The 21,923-nt window shown below is 43.7% G+C and overlaps 1 pseudogene; it reads right to left on the minus strand.

Moving 5' to 3' along the window:
• Window positions 1-7,831: 7,831 nt before the first annotated feature.
• Window positions 7,832-12,945, minus strand: LOC115150603 (RNA-binding protein 15 pseudogene; annotated as a pseudogene).
• Window positions 12,946-21,923: the final 8,978 nt, after the last annotated feature.

Here is a 21,923-nt window from a genome sequence, read left to right on the forward strand (position 1 = left end):
CTGAATCTTTACTGTTTTTTTTTACAATATAGCCTTTAAGGAGGATATCATAGCTATTTATCAATCCCTCCCCAGTTACACTTGACTGAGTAAAATGTAATATTACATTTCACTTACCGGTATGCGACATTCACATCAGAGGGACTAAAAACCAGTCTAACTTCTTTCGGATAAGCAATATTTCTAAACTAAATTTGCCTGTGAAAAAACAGTTAGCAGGGATAAATAAGGACAGTTGTTGATGATTTTTAGAAATACATCTAAGGACCTTTTTAAACATGAAACAAAATGATCATGGAGTAATATACTACACTGTAAATTGTAACCAGTGCTTTTATACCGAGGCATTGCTTAAGAGAAAACAGAAACTCCCATGCTGCTCTTGCTAGTATCAATGTTATTTTTTAAGTTTTACGTATCAGCCTCAAGGTCTTCATCAAGAAGAGTGACAGTAGCAAGAGTAGCATGCGGGCCTCTCTTTTCTCTCATGTTATTCATTTGTTATCATGCACCTGCAACAAAGAACGCTCAAATGTGAACATGTCAAGGCATACCGAGGCATTGCTGTAAGGAGATTCCTATAACTGTTTATGTGCAATATATACAGTGCACTCAGAAAGTATTCAGACCACTTCACTGATTCAACATTTTGTTGTGTTACAGCCTTATTCTAAAATTGATTAAATAGTCCCCCCCCCCAATCTACACACAATAGCCCATAATGTCAAAGTGAACAGGTTATTAGAAATGTTTGCACATTTACACACACACACACACACAGTTGAAGTCGGAAGTTTACATACACCTCAGCCAAATACATTAAAATTCAGTTTTCACAATTCCTGACATTTAATCCTAGTAAAAATTCCCTGTCTTAGGTCAGTTAGGATCACCACTTTATTTTAAGAATGTGAAATGTCAGAATAATAGTAGAGAATGATTCACTTCAGCTTTTATTTCTTCCATCACATTCCCAGTGTGTCAGAAGTTTACATACACTCAATTAGTATTTGGTAGCATTGCCTTTAAATTGTTAACCTGTTAGGGACAGACGTTCCGCTAGCAGAACGCCTCACCAATGGAAGAGCGTGACGCGAAATACAAATACCTTAAAAATGCTATAACTTCAATTTCTCAAACATATGACTATTTTACACCATTTTATAGACAAGACTCTCGTTAATCTAACCACATTGTCCGATTTCAAAAAGGCTTTACAGCGAAAGCAAAACATTAGACTATGTCAGGAGAGTACCGTGCCAAAAATAAATCACACAGCCATTTTCAAAGCAAGCATATATGTCACAAAAACCAAAACCACAGCTAAATGCAGCACTAACCTTTGATGATCTTCATCAGATGACACTCCTAGGACATTATGTTATACAATACATGCATGTTTTGTTCAATCAAGTTCATATTTATATCAAAAAACAGCTTTTTTGATATAATTATTTTTTACTAAATTACTCACGATAAACGTTGACAGAATACATAACAATTATTTTAAGAATTATAGATACAAAACTCCTTTATGTAATCGCTATGTCCGATTTTAAAATAGCTTTTCGGCGAAAGCACATTTTGCAATATTCTGAGTACATAGCTCGGCCATCATGGCTAGCTAATTTGACACCCACCAAGTTTGGGACAACCTAAACTCAGAATTACTATTAGAAAAATTGGATTACCTTTGCTGTTCTTCGTCAGAATGCACTCCCAGGACTTCTACTTCAACAAAAAAAATTGTTTTGGTTCGAAATAATCCATAGTTATATCCAAATACCGCCGTTTTGTTCATGCGTTCAGGTAACTAACCAAACGGTGACGCGTGAGCGCATTTCGTGACAAATGCAAAATATTCCATTACCGTACTTAGAAGCATGTCAAACGCTGTTTAAAATCAATTTTCATGCTACTTTTCTCATAAAATAGCGATAATATTCCAACCGGGCAACGTTGTATTCATTCAAAGGCTGAAAGAAAAAAAATGGAGTGGTCTCGTGACCGCGCATCTCCAGTCTCACTGTCCCCAGGCTGACCACTCACAAATTCTGCTGCTGTTCTTTGCCCAGAGACAGCAGACACCCCATTCCACTTTCTGGCGGCTTTAGAGAGCCAATGGAAGCCTTAGAAAATGTCACGTTACAGCACAGATGCTGTATTTTCGATAGAGATGCAACAAATTGTCAGACAGGGCACTTCCTGTATGGAATCTTCTCAGGTTTTGGCCTGCCATATGAGTTCTGTTATACTCACAGACACCATTCAAACAGTTTTAGAAACTTTAGAGTGTTTTCTATCCAAATCTACAAATTATATACATATTCTAGTTTCTGGGCAGGAGTAGTAACCAGATTAAATCGGGTACGTTTTTTATCCGGTCGTGAAAATAGCTCAGCCATCACGGTGAGCTATTCAGACACCCGCCAAGTTCGGGGCAACCTAAACTCAGAATTAGTATTAGAAATATTCTCTTACCTTTGCTGATCTTCGTCAGAATGCACTCCCAGGACTGCTACTTCCACAAGAAATGTTGTTTTTGTTCGAAATAATATTTATGTACAAATACCTTAGTTTTGTTTGTGCGTACAGATCACTTATCCAAAGGCATAACGAAAACAAAAAAAGAAGGAACGGCGTGCTCGCGTGACTGCGCATATCCAATCCCTTTGTTGCCAGGCAGACCACTCAGTAACTGAGCTCCTATACTCTGCCCAGTGACAGGAGAAGGCTCAAACCACTTTCTGAAGGCTTTAGACAGCCAATGGAAGCCTTAGGAAGTGCAACGTCACCCCACAGACACTGTAGCTTCGATAGAGAATCAAAAGAAGAACTACAATTCTCAGACTTTCCACTTCCTGCTTAGATTTTTCTCAGGTTTTTGCCTGCCATATGAGTTCTGTTATACCCACAGACACCATTCACACAGTTTTAGAAACTTCAGAGTGTTTTCTATCCAAATCTACTAATAATATGCATATTCTAGTTTCTGGGCCATAGTAGTAACCTGTTTAAATTGGGTACGTTTTTCATCCGGCCGTGAAAATACTGCCCCCTAGCCCAGACAGGTTAAATAGTACCCACAAAACACCAGTCTCAACGTCAACAGTGAAGAGGCGACTCTGGGATGCTGGCCTTCAGTTTCTTGGCCATATCTCGCATGGAATATCCTTAATTTCTCAGAACAAGAATAGACTGACGAGTTCCAGAAGAAAGGTCTTTGTTTCTGGCCATTTTGAGCCTGTAATTGAGCCCACAAATGCTGATGCTCCAGATACTCAACTAGTATAAAGAAGGCCAGTTGAATTGCTTCTTTAATCAGAACAACAGTTTTCAGCTGTGCTAACATAATTGCAAAAGGGTTTTCTAATGATCCATTAGCCTTTTAAAATAATAAACTTGGATTAGCTAACACAATGTGCCACTGAAACACAGGAGTGATGGTTGCTGATAATGGGCCTCTGTACGCCCATGTAGATATTCCATTAAAAATCTGCCGTTCCCAGCTACAATAGTCATTTACAACATTAACAATGTCTACACTGTATTTCTGAACAATTTGATGTTATTTTAATGGACATTTTTTGTTTTTCTTTCAAAAACAAGGACATATCTAAGTGACCCCAAACTTTTGAACGGTAGTGTGTGTGTGTGTATATATATACATATATAAATACCTTATTTACATAAGCTTTCAGACCCTTCACTATGAGACTCGAAATTGGCAGTCAGGTGCATGCTGTTTCCATTGATCGACATGATTTGGAAAGGCACACACCTGTCTATATATGGTCCCACAGTTGGCAGTGCATGTCAGAGTAAAAACCAAGCATGAGGTCGAAGGAATTGTCCGTAGAGCTCTGAGACAGGATTGTGTCAAGGTACAGATCTGGGGAAGGGTACCAAAACAATTCTGCAGCATTGGAGGTCCAAGAACACCACAGTGGCTTCCAAGTTTGGAACCACCAAGACCCTTCCTAGAGCTGGCCGCATGGCCAAACTGAACAATCGGGGAGAGGGGCCTTGATTAGGGAGGTGACCAAGAACCCGATGGTCACAGAGCTCCAGAGTGCCTCTGTGGAGATGGGAGAACCATCCAGAAGGACAACCATCTCTGCAGCACTCCACCAATCGGGCCTTTATGGTAGAGTGGCCAGACGGAAGCCATTCCTCAGTAAAAGGCACATGACAGTCTCAGACCATGAGAAACAAGATTATCTGGTCTGATGAAACCAAGGTTGAACTCTTTGGCCTGAATGCCAATTGTCATGTTTGGAGGAAACCTGGCGCCATCTCTACGGTGAAGCATGGTGTTGGCAGCATCATGGTGTTGGCAGCATCATGCTGTGGGGATGTTTTTCAGCAGCAGGGACGGGGAGACTAGTCAGGGTCGAGGGAAAGAGGAACGGATCAAAGTACAGAGAGATACTTCATGAAAACCTGCTACAGAGGGCTCAGGACTTCCGACTGGGGTGAAGGTTCACATTACAACAAGACAACGCCCTAAGCACACAGCCAAGACAACGCAGGAGTGGCTTCGGGACAAGTCTCTGAATGTCCTTGAGTGGCCCAGCCAGAGCCTGGACTTGAACCCAATTGAACATCTTTGGAGAGACTTGAAAATAGCTGTGCAGCAACGCTCCCCATCCAAACTGACAAAGCCTGAGAGGATCTGCAGAGAAGAATGGAAGAAACTCCCAACAAATACAGGTGTGTCAAGCTTGTAGCGTCATACCTAAGAAGACTCCAGCTGTAATCGCTTACAAAGGTGCTTCAACAAAGTACTGAGTAAAGGGTCTGAATACTTATGTAAATGTGAAATTTCAATTTTCAATTTTTTATAAAATTGAAAACATTTCCAGAAACCTGTTTTGCTTTGTCATTATGGGGTATAGATGTGTAGATTGTTTTATTTATTCCCTCATCTATTTTAGAATAAAGCTGTAACGTAACAAAATGTAGAAAAAGTCAAGGGGTCTGAATACTTTCCAAATGCACTGTATGTATAGATATAGAGTACCAGTCAAAAGTTTGGACACACCTACCCATTCCAGGGTTTTTCTTTATTTTTAACTATTTTCTACATTGTAGAATAATAAAGACATCAAAACTATGAAATAACACATATGGAATCATGTAGTAACCAAAAAAGTGTTAAACTTTTTATATTTGAGATTCTTCAAAGTAGCCACCCTTTGCCTTGATGACAGCTTTGCACACTCTGGCATTCTCTCAACCAGCTTCACGAGGTAGTCATCTGGAATGCATTTCAATTAACAGGTGTGCCTTGTTAAAAGTTAATTTGTTGTATTTCTTTCCTTCTTAATGCGTTTGAGTCAATCATTTGTGTTGTGACAAGGTAGGGGTGGTACACAGAAGATAGCCCTATTTGGCAAAAGACCAAGTCTATATTATGGCAAGAACAGCTCAAATAACCAAAGAGAAATTACAGTCCATCATTACTTCAAGACATGATGGTCAGACAATACAAAACATTTCAAGAACTTTGAAAGTTTCTTCAAGTGCAGTCGCAAAAACCATCAAGCGCTACGATGAACCTGGCTCTCATGAGGACTGCCACAGGAAAGGAATACCCAGAGTTACCGCTGCTGCAGAGGATAACTTCATTAGAGTTAACTGCACCTCAGATTGCAGCCCAAATAAATGCTTCAGAGTTCAAGGAACAGACACATCAACATCAACTTTTCAGAGGGGACTGTGTGAAATCAAGCCTTCATGGTCGAATTGCTGCAAAGAAACCACTACTAAAAAGGACACTAATAATAAGAAGAGACTTGCTTGGGCCAAGAAACACGAGCAATGGAACCGGTGGAAATGTGAGATTTTTGGTTCCATCTGCATGTGTGGTTCCCACTGTATAGCATACAGGAGGTGTGATGGTGCTTTGCTGGTGACACTGTCAGTGTTTTATTTTGAATTCAAGGCGCACTTAACCAGCATGGCTACCACAGCATTCTGCAGCGATACGCCATCCCATCTGGTTTGCGCTTAGTGGGACTATTATTAGTTTTCAACAGGACAATGACCCAAAATACACCTCCAGGCTGTGTAAGGTCTATTTGACCAAGGAGAGTGATGTAGTGTAGCATCAGATGACCTGGCCTCCACAATCACTCAACTTCAACCCAATTGAGATGGTCTGGGATGCGTTGGACCGTAGAGTGAAGGAGAGCAGCCAACACATGCTCAGCATATGTGGGAACTCCTTCAAGACTGTTGGAAAAGCATTCCAGGGGACTACCTCAAAGCTGGTTGAGAATGCAAAGCTGTCATCAAGGCAAAGGGTGGCAACTTTGAAAAATATAAAATATATTTTGATTTAACACTTTTTTGGCTACTACATGTGATATTTCATATTTGTGAGGTCTTCACTACTTTTATACAATGTAGAAAATAGTAAAAATAAAATCCTTGAATGAGGTGTGTCCAAACTTTTGACTGGTAGTATATATATATATATATATATATATATATATATATATATATATATATGAGAGAGAGGGAGAGAGAGAGAGTATTAAAATGATCAACCAGGTATCATTCATTGATGAACAGCTTATGTGCTTGCCTCATATAGAACGTATACAAGTATGCAGAGTGATATTCAAGTGTTCATAATAAGGGATCACACTGTTTTTTGTTTATACGTACCCAAGCAAACTTTACCTGAGCAGGGACAGGCGTCTGTTGTCCACTTACGTCAGACAGGCAAAACTTCAATCCTCTGAGAAGCCTTGTGTTGGCGTCCAGGATGTGGCACACAGTGGGTCTTTTGCAAGGCAGGATTTGCATTTCCTACCAAAGTTTACATATCAAATCAGCAGCTATGCTGGTCAGGCATGGCATCCTGGCACTGAGGTGAGTTAACTGGGAAGCGCCTACCATGGATTCTTGATCCCTGATTGTAGCACAATGACAGTCTCTTCATTTTAATTTCATATTCACTTAGAATACATTTTACAAGTAAATCAAATCATGGCTCCCTGTACAGACCAAATGGGTGGTTGGTTCCTTTCACTGGGAGTGGCACATGGAGTTTGTGGAAAGACTGGGTGACAAGATCTGAGGTTCAGTCGTGTCACTCCCTCACAGGGTGAAGTACCAATGTAACCTTGGCCTAAAATAGTCAAATCTTCTTCCCGCAGGCTTCAAGGCAGGGAGAGCAAACCATGGATCCTTGTTAGGCTGGAACGGACGTTGAGGCATTACTCTATTAGCTCTGCAAGGTTGTTGTGGTCAGTAGAGTTGAGTTGACGGGACAGGCACCCCAGCGGTGTGTCGACGGCCCCAGTGACACAGCAGAGGTGTGGTGCACCCGGGGAAACTGGATCAGAGTGGCCCAAATTGATAACAGCCCCGCCATCAGAGCAGCAGCCAGGAGAGGTGAGCCTCTCTCCAGCCTCCGTTGTAACAGCTCACTGGAGAACAGCTCCTGCCCCTCCGGCTACGAGAACCAGAGATGACACAGGAGTAGGCCCTCACTCCCCTCTTCCAAGGGGACACTAGGGACGCCTCAGCAAAGGCACAGAAATGGTGGCCAGGTAAAAGGGAGGGCCTAACTTAGGCATTAACAAACAGAACATCAGCAACTCTTTGAAAAGGAGGGGGTCAACAATGGTGAGCAATGTCAACACAAAGATTTGAGAAGTGTGTTGCCTTGCTCTCACTTTTCTTTCTTTCCTCTATGGTCTGAAAAGGTGCTCCCATTTTTCAAACAGACGGGGCCTTTGTGTGTTTTAAATGCAAAAGACAATTCCGTCGAAACACAATGGAAAAGGTTAAAAAAAGTTGTCTTCCAAGGCAGAAATATTTGTTTTCCCACGAAAAACAAAATTTATTGATACCGAAATAAAATCTATAAAGTGCAAGCTGCACTTTGTTTTTTAGGCGCACGTGCAATGGCGGTTTCCATTTTTTTCTCCAGAAATCAGGTGTACACAGCACAAAGCAAATTTTCCATTTAAAACACGGGAACTGGCATCACAAAGCATTAGCACAACTTAAGAGCAGTCAATTCAGTGAAATGCATAAAGGGACACTGTGGAAAGGACCCTTGCCCCTGTGCATTCTGGGGTATTTTTGCATATGGTGTTTCCCAGTGTCCAATGGTAGTATGGTGGTGTTATCCACGCTGGTATCCCTTGCTCAAATCTGAAGTGTCCATAGCATACGTACAGTAATCATTTTATACAAGAAATGTAACTAAAAATACATATATTGTTTGGGGGGGGGGTCAATACACTTCGAAACCTAAGAAAAAGCAAATGGCTCTGGCATCAACAGCACTACTGAGTTCCCCAAGTATAAAGTTGCCAATGATTGCAAAAGCCAAATTGAAAATCACAAATGATCTAAATTAACTTTAACTGTAGTATTGAGAAATGTTTATACATATTAGGCCTAATGCTAGTCAACAGCCTTTATCTTTAGATTAACTCTAAAACAGAATTTTAAAAAGTATCTCGTTAAGCTAAACTCAGTGTTAAAATCTATATATACACACACGCATACATATATACACACATACATACTCTTGGTCCTTGAGAGCAAAAAGAAAGGTATCCTTTTTCAATCCTGAGTCATAACTTTGACATAACTGATTTAACACATTGGATAAATTCCATTTAGATAAACTCCTTTCCTTCGGTCCTTGTTGACTCACTTTTGTGAAACTGAAAGGACTGTATTAGAAATGGCTCCACATAGCTCTCTGGAAAGCTAGAAAGTTTCTAATGGTTTCACTTCTTATCTAGACAGTTCTCTCAGAACCAAAAGGAGAAGTCATCAAGGGACACATTACTGCCATGAGGGGCCATTGTCACTTGGTTTGTATGCTTGATTTCCATCTTTTTGAGTGAAAGAAAACCTAAACTTAACTCATGACCATTAAACTGTGGGGCAGATTGTTAGAAATAAAATAAAACTCATAATGCAAACCAGGAGAACTTCCTGACCTCTACGACCTTAGTGGCACAGGGAAATTGTGGTATTTCTTGTTTACTCAAAAATAATACCCTCTATGGAATTTATGTGGCATCACCTCTATTAGATGAAACCAAAGAGCATAGACCTGTTGACAATCAAAATGATTCTGGATTTATGCTAATATAGCCAAAAATATATAATTTTTTACCATTTACTATTGTTTTTTTTTACCAATATTCTAACACCAGCAGGGCAATGCAACACATTGTAAACTCTGATATTCTAGATTATCTTAAAATGTATCACACAAAATATTGTTTCCAACATTGAAAATTCAGATTTAAACTGTGGGTGCTATTGGTGCCAAGCCAAGATACACTGACAACAGCGGGTTAAAATGTGAGCGCTTTTACGATTATAAATTGTAAAATTGTCTCAATTACACAGATCAATAAGTAAGACATCAAACATACATTTTCAATTTGAGGATATTCCAGGTAAGCTTTGATGTAAATAACTGAATTTCAAAACCTTTCATGCCCTTTTAAACAGTTGCTTGACAAGAGAGACTGGTATACTCTTATTGATGAACAAAAGCAGACTTCAATAATTTACAAGTAAAATTGGCAATGCATTGACATACCTTTCAAATCAGACAATTTACCTGTATAAAAGACAAATTGTATTGTCTTAAAGCTATAGAAGTACACACACCTTCACATGGCTACTAAATCATGGCATGGTTGATCTATAACCAGTTTTTGTAAATGTAAGAAATTCAACTGAGAGATGACTGAAATACACTTAGTTTTTTCAGGTCTCAGATTAATCTTCATATCCTTTTATGTTCTACTGCAATGAATAGCAAACAAGACTTCACACCAGAGAATTGACAAAGCAAATACAATGGAAGTCAGATTTTTTCCAAATTAAAAGCACTCAATGTAGGCCTAGTTGCGATTTTAAAAAACACAATTTACTCTACAGATTCAGATGATTTACATAGCTTAGTTGAGCAAATAGAAAAGGTGAATCTACTTTGACTTAACCATTTCAATTAAATGTATCCACTTCTTGCCATTTAAATTGTTCCCATTAAAAGTAAACCACCAACAGAATGTAACGCAAGCTATAGGCTAATGCATGCTGAGCTGACAACTTCAAATATATGAAAGGCTTGTTACTGTTGATTACAAATGACTCAGTATAGCATTGTTTTCTGCCAATAAGTTCTACTTGCTGCAAGACCGAAAGACAGCTAAATCATGTAACACAGTGTGGGTGTGTATGTACCATAGTTCTACCAATACATCACACAAGACATTAATGATTTTCTATTTTTTTCTCATTTTATGACGCTCCTCTGACAATGACCATAACCAGGTAGTCTTCTTCGGTTTTGGCAAGGGTTTTAGCTGAGGCATCCAAGAAATGCTGTGAAAAATCACAGGGGGGGAAAGCGTGAAGAACTCCTGCGCCGTCCTTGTCACGGCTGCCGCCCACGGGCAGACTGATGACGCCGGCCGCTTGCTTCTGCTTCAGGTAGGAGACCAGGTTCTTCAGAGGCCTCTCGGTGGAGCTCCCCACGTCCTGAAGACCCTCCTCGGAGCTCCCTGGCACAGCTAGAAGGATAGAGTAGCCGCTGGGGCCAGCAGTTTTGATGCGACGGGACACCTCGTCCAGCTTGGGCTGGTCCAGACGCAGGCGTTGGGTGATCTTCAGCTGGGACACCTGGCTACCAGTGGAGCCCTCCACCAGTAGTCCGGCTGCCACAGCTAGGTTCCCCTCCAGCAGATGCATGGAGGTGGGGAAGCTGCTGTTCTTCAGCAGCAGCACACCCTGCCAGGCCTGGCACAGCTTCTGCCCCCCGGCCCCCTGCTTGGACTGCAGGCTGGACCTGGAGGAGGAGAGATGGTCAGAGCGGTCCTCCCTCTTTACAGGTCTCTTACAGGAGTCACTGGCTTTGCATTTGCGGTCCTGTTCTGGCTCTGCTGGGCTGAGCGTCCGCAGTCTCTTGTCCCCGGGGCCACGGTCCAGGCTGCCCCGCTGCCCTCCGCCGGGGGAGGGTCTGTCAGAGTGTGGAGGGCTGTAGCGCCCCCCATCCCGGCAGCTGCCACCAGGGCTCAGCTCCATAGAGGTGCCATGGCGACGACGCACATGTTCGCTGTTATCCGGTGAGCGGTCAGGGCGACGCCCGTCCTCCAAGAGGCGTCGTTTTCGGACCTGGTCTCGGCTCTGAAGCTCCCGCTCCAGAGACCAGGGTTCCCGTGAACGCCTTTCCAGGTGCTCCGGGGGCTCAAAGGCTGCCCCTCGCACCCTCTTTCGGACCGCTAAGCCAGCCCAGTCAGCAGTGTACAGTTCCCTTTCTCTGAAGCAGAGTGTGGGTGGAGGACTCCTCTCTCTGACCCGGATGGCCTCGGGGGTTGGCCGGTGGACAAAGGAGTCTGCCACTAGGTCAAAGTGAGGCTGCAGGTAATGTTGCTGGTAGCGGAGCTCTGTGTCGGCAAAGTCCACCCTAAGTCTCCTCTCAGGACCACCCAGAGGGAAGCCACGCATGTGGGAGCAGGCGGCCTGGGAAGCATCCAGGCTTTCATACTGGATGTAGGCCCACGTGTCCCCCTTCCTGTAGTCTATAGTCCTGATGGTGCCAAAGCGGTCAAACTCCCTGGCCAGGGCAGCAAGGGGGACCCAGTGTCCAAGACCCCCCACCCACAGCCTGGTTGTGGGGGTCGCTTTGCCATAGCCAATTTTGATAGGGTTGTGACACACCACTTTGCCTGACATGGTGATCTTAGCACGGTGAGCCATGTCCAGGTTCTCAAACTTTAGGAATCCATAGGTGCTGTTCTGTCCGCGAGCGGATGTCCGCTTTATGTCCACCTCTGTGATCACCCCAAACCTGTCAAACGCCCTTTTCAAGTCATTCTCTGTCACTGAGACGTCGAGATTACCAAGAAACAACGTCCTGTTGGCCCGCTGATCATTTTCAGGTGATAAGAGGTTCTCCTCCTGGAAAGCTGCACAGTCAGGGATGAAGGGTGGCCGGGCCCTGGCTTCATAGATCGAAAATTCCATCTCTCTTTCCAGTTCTCTAGGGAGGGGTGGGGGAGGAGGGGGGAGACGACCCAGGGCTAACTGCTGCAGTCTGAAGTCTCTATATCCTAGCCCCGTTGGTGAAATTGATCTTTGGACATGCAAATGTCTGTGCCCTGCAACTCCTACATATGGATCTTTTTCGATGGGTGAGCTGCTCCTACGCCGGTTCGTGTACACCGCCTCAATTTTTAGAGGGCGATCATAGAGCACCAACTTGCCGCGTGCGTGCTTGGCCGCCTTGGCGTTTTCCGTCCTTCTGAAATTCACAAATGCCACCCTTTCGTCGTTAACTCGGCTTATTTTGACACTCACGTCCCCAAATTTCTTAAATTCGTGAAATAATCCATCTTCAATTTCTTCGTCGCTTAACTGAGAACCCAGTTCGCCAATTTTTAGAGTCTTGTACTCACTTTCGTTGCCCGGAAGAGGCCGCAGTTCCCCGCGAGAATTGCTCCTTGTGGTGGAGTCCAGAGCAAGGCTAATGTGTAACTTGCTACTCGAACCAGTTGTGTTAGCATATCCGTGGTTACTCTCAGTTCGACTGGACATATGGCAGTATACATCTCGACTGTCTCTCTTTTCAGATGGTAAACTCCGTCTTACCGAAACACCACTTTTGACAGAACCATTCCCGTTGTTGCCACCTGCAGAGAGAGCTCCCATTTTCTTAACGTTACTTGTTGGGTGGCTTCCTCCCCGTTCTCGGATATCTTCCAGAATACGCGAGCGCTTTTTCACGGGCGACCTATCTTTGCCTTTCATTTTGCAGTTGCCGTCTTGAAAATGATATATTTTAAACTTACTACTCACTGTACTTGTCTCTAAGTATAAACATTAGTTTTAAATGCAGCTCACTTCCTCGTAAGCGCCATGTTGAAGGGCTGCATTGGAAGTCCCGCCCAGCTATGGTGATTGGTGGAATGTGGCTTGCGTAGAGAAAAAGGATTGGTTCCACACATGTCACTCTACACAAAAGGGGTCACCAAAGACTGGCACTCTGCCAGTTAGCGAGACAGAGTGACGATGAGCAGCGTGTGGAAAAGAGGAAACCCATTCAAAACGGTGTCATCTGCCCCAATTACAGCCAGACAGATGCCTCAATCACAGCAACAGTTGAACAAGTAGGATAAAATAGGTCGGCAGGGCAGCACAGCTATCTTACAGGCCTTTTGAGATACAGTATCTACCCCCTTTCATTCACTAGTGCAAATACACATGCGATTTGTAAAAATTACGTTTATTATGGTAAAATGGCAGTTTCAATTACAGTCAAAGCACACAGATACAAATGCAGTACTGCTCCTTTTGCTATGAACAACAGGTGGATGTGAGAGGCACAATAACCAATAGGGGACAGAGTGGTACCTCTGATACAGTGCTATGGCACCTGAGGGCGTAGGCCTCCTTGTAATTTCTTGGATATACAATGGCAAACATACATTGACTAATGCTCAATTGCTAAAAAATAATAAAGAATAGGCCTTAAAGCCTGGATGTCTCCTGTGATGGAGACAGTGATGCCTTTATGTATGAATGAGCACAGGGCTTTTGTAAGACAGGCGGAATGGATTGCAATGAATTTGCTTTCCTCTTGTCAAAAGCCAAATCAGAGATGCTTGCTGTTGGCCAAAAACACTGTTGATAAGCATCTGATTATAGAAAAATAAGTGTCTAAAGAATAACAAATCAAGTTAAGGTAAATTAAAAAAGAAGACCATGACCAGGGTTTTAGGTTTAAAGCCTTGCTAATAGGTAACAGATATGTGGCTTGTACTTTACTTACAACTGATTTGAGTTCTGGTAAATGGGAAACACTAATAATTAATTCAAGCTGTCTTTGCTCTGGACAGGTAGGATCTTGGTCATCATAAACTCTTGGAACAATGATACACTCTTTTCTGTCATGTTAGTTCTACACGATATATATTCATAAGTATGGACACCCCTTCAAATTAGTGGATTTGGCTATTTCAGCCACACCTGTTGCTGACAGGTGTATAAAATCGAGCACACGGCCATGCAATCTCCATAGGAAACATTGGTAGTAGAATGGCCTTACTGAAGAGCTCAATGACTTTCAACGTGGCACCGCCATAGGATGCCACCTTTCTAAGTCAGTTCATAAAATGTTTGCCCTGCTAGAGCTTCCCCGGTCAACTGTAAGTGCTGTTATTGTCTAGGAGCAACAAATCCATTTTTCTTTGTCACATGCGCCAAATACAAGAAGTGTAGACCTTACCGTGAAATACCTACTAGCCCTTGACCAACAGTGCAGTTCAAGAAATAGAGTTAAGAAAATACTTACTAAATAAACTAAAGTAAAAAATATATATATCATAAAGTAACACAAGAGAATTACATAACAGTAACAAGGCTATATACAGGGGGTACCGCTACCGAGTCAATGTGCGGGGGTACAGGTTAGTCGAGGTAATTTGTAAAGTGCCTATGCATAGATAATAAACAGTGAGTGGCAGCAGTGTAAAAACAAAGGGGGAGGGGGGGGGTCAATATAAATATTCCGGGTGGCCATTTCATAAATTGTTCAGCAGTCTTATGGCTTTGGGGTAGAACCTGTTAAGGAGCCTTTTGGTCCTAGACTTGGCACTCTGGTACCGCTTGCCGTGCGGTAGCAGAGGAACAGTCTATGACTTGGGCGACTGGAGTCTTTGACAATTTTTTGGGCCTTCCTCTGACACCGCCTAGTATATAGGTCCTGGATGTCAGGAAACTTGGCCCCAGTGATGTATTGGGCCATACGCACTACCGTCTGTAGTGCCTTATGGTCAGATTCTGAGCAGTTGCCATACCAGGCGGTGATGAAACAGGTCAGGATGCTCTTGACGGTGCAGCTGTATAACTTTTTGAGGTTCTGGGGACCCATGCCAAATCTTTTCAGTCTCCTGAGGGAGAAAAGATGTTGTCATGCACTCTTAACATTTGTCTGTGTGATTGGACCATGATAGTTCGTTGGTGATGTGGACACCACTTCAACCCCGTCTATATTAATGGGGGCCTGTTCGACCCTACTTTTCCTGTAGTCCACGATCAGATTCTTTGTCTTGCTCACATTGAGGGAGAGGTTGTTGTCCTGGCACCACACTGCCAGGTCTGTGAACTCCTCCCTATAGGCTGTCTCATCGTTGTCGGTGATCAGGCCTACCACTGTTGTGTCATCAGCAAACTTAATGATGGTGTTGGAGTCATGCTTGGCCACACAGTTGTGGGTGAACAGGGAGTACAGGAGGGGACTAAACACGCACTCCTGAGGGACCCCAGTGTTGCAGATCAGTGTGGCATCTGTGTTGTTGCCTACCCTTACCACCTGCGGGCGGCCCATCAGGAAGTCCAGGATCCAGTTTCAGAGGGAGGTGTTTAGTCCCAGGGTCCTTAGCTTAGTGATGAGCTTTGTGGGCACTATGGTGTTGAACGCTGAGTTGTAGTCAATGAACAGCATTATCACAAAGGTGTTCCTTTTGTCCAGGTGGGAAAGGGCAGTGTGGAGTGCAATTGAGATTGCGTTATCTGTGGATCTGTTGGGGCAGTATGCGAATTGGAGTGGGTCTAGGGTTTCCGGCATGATGGTGTTGATGTGAGCCATGACCAGCCTTTCAAAGCACTTCATGGCTACCGACATGAGTGCTACGGGGTGGTAATCATTTAGGCAGGTTACCTTCGCTTTCTTGGGCGCAGGGACTATGGTGGTCTGTTTGAAACATGTAGGTATGACAGACTCGGTCAGGGAGAGGTTGAAAATTTCAGTGAAGACACTTGCCAGTTGGTCTGTGCAATGTTTTGAGTACACGTCCTGGTAATCTGTCTGGCCCTGCGGTTTTATGAATGTTGACCTGTTTAAAGGTCTTGCTCACATCGGCTACGGAGAGCATGGTCACACAGTCGTCCGGAACAGCTGGTGCGCTCATGGATGCTTCAGTGTGGCTTGCCTCAAAGCGAGCATAAAAGGCATTTAGCTCGTCTGGTAGGTTTGCGTCACTGGGCAGCTCGCGGCTGTGTTTCCCTTTGTAGTCCATAATAGTTTTCAAGCCCTGCCACATCCGACGAGCGTCAGAGACAGTGTAGTAGGATTCAATGCCTTTGGATGAATCCCGGAACATATTCCAGTCTGTGCTATCAAAACAGTCCTGTAGCATAGCATCCGCGTCAGCAGACCACTTCCGTATTGAGTGTCAGTTGCAGCCTGGCTACTGTTGCTCACTCAAGCTCCTGAAACACTTATTCTGGAAGGTATAGGACTACAAGCATTATACTGATTATTATAACATATTGCATAGACCTGTAACACACTGAGACATAGCATCAGCCTAGCATTAATTCAGGATGGCGTTACACAGAAAACCCTGACCTACTTTCTCCCCTGTCTGAACATACCAGTGATACTCTGCACACAAATGTAGGCTGGGAAACAGAAATGAGAGAAGAAGAAAGAGGAAAAGAGGTGGGTATACAGGAAGTCAGAGACCTTTATGTTCTTTCAGACCTGGTACAAGGTCTTTTACAGTAGCCTAATGAATTCCCTTAGGTTGAAGAGGGGGATGTAGAAAAGAGGACAACCATAGTGTGTTGAAAAACGACTTCTTCTTATCAGGCATAACAGTATCAATTTGTCAATGGTGACATAAGAGCACCTATACTACTTGTGTCATTGAGGGTCATCAAACGTCAATGTATTGAATGCACACTACCATGTCCTCATGTTGTAGATAAATAACTTTGACCTCAGTAAGTGCTCAGTAAATGCTCCTCAGCAAAGGTAGTCATTTGCACTTATTTTACACGTGTAAATATAACGGTATTGTGAATCTGTGGCTGTTTATGTTACTTCTCCTGTGAGTAAATGCAAAGTATAAATGGGACTGCGGGAGAACTTCAATCTGTGTAGGGGTGGATATACACTGCTCAAAAAAACAAAGGGAACACTTAAACAACACATCCTAGATCTGAATGAAATAAATAATCTTATTAAATACTTTTTTCTTTAAGTAGTTGAATGTGCTGACAACAAAATCACACAAAAATAATCAATGGAGTCTGGATTTGGAGGTCTGGATTTGGAGTCACACTCAAAATTAAAGTGGAAAACCACACTACAGGCTGATCCAACTTTGATGTAATGTCCTTAAAACAAGTCAAAATTAGGCTCCGTAGTGTGTGTGGCCTCCACGTGCCTGTAGGACCTCCCTACAACGCCTGGGCATGCTCCTGATGAGGTGGCGGATGGTCTCCTGAGGGATCTCCTCCCAGACCTGGACTAAAGCATCCGCCAACTCCTGGACAGTCTGTGGTGCAACGTGGCGTTGGTGGATGGAGCGAGACATGATGTCCCAGATGTGCTCAATTGGATTCAGGTCTGGGGAATGGGCGGGCCAGTCCATAGCATCAATGCCTTCCTCTTGCAGGAACTGCTGACACTCTCCAGCCACATGAGGTCTAGCATTGTCTTGCATTAGGAGGAACCCAGGGCCAACCGCACCAGCATATGGTCTCACAAGGGGTCTGAGGATCTCATCTCGGTACCTAATGGCAGTCAGGCTACCTCTGGCGAGCACATGGAGGGCTGTGCGGCCCCCCAAAGAAATGCCACCCCACACCATGACTGACCCATCGCCAAACTGGTCATGCTGGAGGATGTTGCAGGCAGCAGAACGTTCTCCACGGCGTCTCCAGACTCTGTCACGTCTGTCACGTGCTCAGTGTGAACCTGCTTTCATCTGTGAAGAGCACAGGGCTCCAGTGGCGAATTTGCCAATCTTGGTGTTCTCTGGCAAATGCCAAACGTCCTGCACGGTGTTGGGCTGTAAGCACAACCCCCACCTGTGGACGTCGGGCCCTCATACCACCCTCATGGAGTCTGTTTCTGACCGTTTGAGCAGACACATGCACATTTGTGGCCTGCTGGAGGTCATTTTGCAGGGCTCTGGCAGTGCTCCTCCTGCTCCTCCTTGCACAAAGGCGGAGGTAGCGGTCCTGCTGCTGGGTTGTTGCCCTCCTACGGCCTCCTCCACGTCTCCTGATGTACTGGCCTGTCTCCTGGTAGCGCCTCCATGCTCTGGACACTACGCTGACAGACACAGCAAACCTTCTTGCCACAGCTCGCATTGATGTGCCATCTCGGATGAGCTGCGCTACCTGAGCCACTTGTGTGGGTTGTAGACTCCATCTCATGCTACCACTAGAGTGAAAGCACCGCCAGCATTCAAAAGTGACCAAAACATCAGCCAGGAAGCATAGGAACTGAGAAGTGGTCTGTGGTCTCCACCTGCAGAACCACTCCTTTATTGGGGGTGTCTTGCTTACTGCCTATAATTTCCACCTGTTGTCTATTCCATTTGCACAACAGCATGTGAAATTTATTGTCAATCAGTGTTGCTTCCTAAGTGGACAGTTTGATTTCACAGAAGTGTGATTGACTTGGAGTTACATTGTGTTTAAGTGTTCCCTTTATTTTTTTGAGCAGTATATATTTCAAAGGTTTTGCATTGCTGCAGCTTTTATTGTTGGGAGCCGAGAGTGACCCAGACAACGCAACACAAGGAAATAGGGAGGGAGGGCAGAATATAAATGAGACTGGAGTGAAGGAAAAGTACTGGAGGGATGTGGTGGCGCAGATGTAGAATGTGTGAGCGCACGTGAGAGGAAGTGTGTGAGGAGGAGCACAAAAGGGGAAAAACTGAGCTGGTAGTGGACCAGAGCACTTCTGATTGAAAAGAAAAATGACCTGTGAGGGTCCAGACAAGTGAAGGTGAAAGGTTGTGTCAGGAGAGGGGTGGAAACGTGTGGGGCTGAGTCCCAGGACTGATGCTCTGACGTCAGCTAAGGAGAGGCTTTTAATAAAAATAATACAGGAGAAATAGAGAGGAGAGAGAGGTATTTTGTGTTCCATAATAAGACGAGCCATTCTAATATAGTGGAGAAATACTGTAGGTAATGACGGTGGGATGATGTGAATGAGAGATAAAATGGAATAGAGGGAGAGTGAAACAGGGAAGAAAAGGGCATGATCTGAAGAAAAAGACAGGAGAGAATGACTAAAAACATTACACAGATAGACAATGATATATTGAAGAAAAGCTAGGTTCAGTGAAAGGAATTGCAGGAATTACTGGAAATGAGAACATAGGCCACTAATGCTGGTACTCAAGCAGCTCTAAATCATATGGGCCGGTGGGTCATTTGCTAACCAGAGAGTGCAGAAACACAGCTGTGCCGACAGGCCCAACTGGCAGCTGACACAGGAATCACCTCAACCAAAATACAACCTTGTAACGGTCGTCGTAGTGGATGGACCAAGGCGCAGCGGGTTGAGTGCTCATATTAACTTTAGTAGAACACTTAATAACAAAACAATAACCACAAATGGACGACAAACAGTCTTGCACACAGCTATGCAAAGAACAACCTCCCACAAATCCCATGACAAACACATTCCTATTTATAGGACCTTCAATCAGAGGCAACAATAGACAGCTGCCTCCAATTGAAAGCCCCAACCCCAATTACCTAAACATAGAAATAGAAATGACTAGACAGAACATAGAAATACACTAACATAGAACAATGACAAAACCCCGGAATACATAAACCAAACACCCCTCTACATACACACACACCCCGAACCATATAAAACAAAATACCCCCTGCCACGTCCTGACCAAACTATAATAACAAATAACCCCTTTACTGGTCAGGACGTGACAAACCTAATGTTCACTAACATTATCTAACTGGCCGGATGAAGAAAATGACATTGAAATCTCAGATTAGGTGGGCTAATTGCTAAATTCAGGTGCAGACCATTCAGACTGGAAAATTCTGCCCTTTATTTTTATTCCCGGGAGTGGGGAAATGTTGCTGGGTTTTGTGCAGGCACTGGTTCTGAAGCTCTGTGTTATAACTATGGTTCTGAAGGCAGTTGTGATCAATTATTAATTCTCATGCCTGAATGAAACCTAATTTTGGGGTGTTACATGAACACTGGTGACTGGTTTGGACCATGGGAAGGTAACTAGACCAGATTCTCGATGAAGAATGAGTGTCCCACAAAACAGTGACACCTACAACCGCAGTGCACCATGGGATGCTATAGCTTGGCTCTGCCACAATGTTTGGCTGCTCTTTTTCTTGGCCTCTGGGGTTGCTATGGGAACCGGCGTCCCCAAAAGCAGGGGGTGTCAGCTGCATGCGAGAGGTGAGAACATTGGTCGGAGGAGGTAGATATCGGCTTCGATTGGGGATTCACAAAAGTGCAGGTGGCAAACACACCTCCCATCCACCGTACACACCCATACAACCACTCCAGGGGAAGGGGAGAAGGGAGAAGAGAGGCAAGGATGGTAGAGAGAGGGAGGAGATGAGAGAGGATGAGGCATGGAGAGGAGGGAGTATCCATATGTTATTACTTTGCAAACTGCTTTACCCAAAGCAACTTTACACAGCTGAAGGCTATGAACATACATTTACCCAGCTGGATACATACTAATGACAATATAGGCTACGATAATTGCTTAAGGATATGCACAGCAGAATACCCATCAGGGCAGTAAATGCCTGGTCTCTCATCCACCACTCAGTGCCGAGTCATTCACGGGGTAAATAACAAGTTATGACATAGTTATAACACCATTATAACAATTATAACGCCATTATAACCAAGTTATAATATCTTACCATATTATATCATACGTTTGTGGTCTCTTGGGAGACCTGTATCTTGAGGGGGAGATTATGCTATCTGGAATTTAATACCAACCAAAGAGGAAAACCAACATTATTTATCACAGGTTCAAGTTCAGGATCAAGGGTGTTGGTTTTGTGATTTATCTCCCACCACCCATGGTTATAAGAGAACTTAATCTGACTCCCATTTAATTTGTGAGAGAGGTGACTGTAAAGACTGTGAAGACAGAAAGACTACAAGGTTCAAAGTAGTCCAGCATGACATCCAGGCATTCAATCAGGATTCAGTGGCATTTAGGTGTGTTTGTTTTGCAGCGTTTTTACAGAGGTTTACGAAATTAAAGTGATTAAGAGGAATGACTTGCAGAAGAGAGACAGGGTGCAGTCGGGACAATGTCTGTCTTATGATCTTGAGCTTGTTGTGGCAACTGATCCCAAAATCAATCTCTGGAAAAGTGTCTCATGGAGCCAGGTCAGATATTGAAATATACGCTGTGCACAAAACATTAAGGACACCTGCTCTTTCCATGACATAGGTGAATCCAGATGAAAGCTATGATCCCTTATTGATGTCACTTGTTAAATCCACTTCAGTCAGTGTAGATGAAGGGGAGGAGACAGGTTAAAGAAGGATTTTTCAGCCTTGAGACAATTGAGGCATGGACTGTGTATATGTGCCATTGAGAGGGTGAATGGGCAAGACAAAAGATTAAAGTGCCTTTGAACGGGGTATGGTAGTAGGTGCCAGGCAGAATGGTCCACCACCCAAAGGATATCCAGCCAACTTGACAAATGCGGGAATCAATGATCCGACAAATTGAGGCTGTTCTGAGGGCAAAAGGGGGTGCAACTCAATATTAGGAAGGTATTCGTAATGTTTTGCACACTTAGTGTAATATACACTGAATACATACTACCACATTGCACTGGAGTCCAAAGCCCATGCCACCAGACTTCATTGTGCCTCTAGGTATCCTGCGCAGGCCTAGACATTTCGATTTTTAAGATATAGTGTGCTTTCTACAAAGGTTGTGTTTCTCTGCATAACATGTGTGGACTATTAACATCTATAAGTCACTTTTACAACCATGAAGTAAATTCCATTAAGATTATAAATGAAGATACTGTTAGGATACCCAGAAAACTAGCAGATGAAAACACTGTGATAAAGAGGCATAACTGAT

This window comes from Salmo trutta, chromosome 16 (genome assembly GCF_901001165.1).
Source record: "Salmo trutta chromosome 16, fSalTru1.1, whole genome shotgun sequence".
NCBI lineage: Eukaryota > Metazoa > Chordata > Actinopteri > Salmoniformes > Salmonidae > Salmo > Salmo trutta.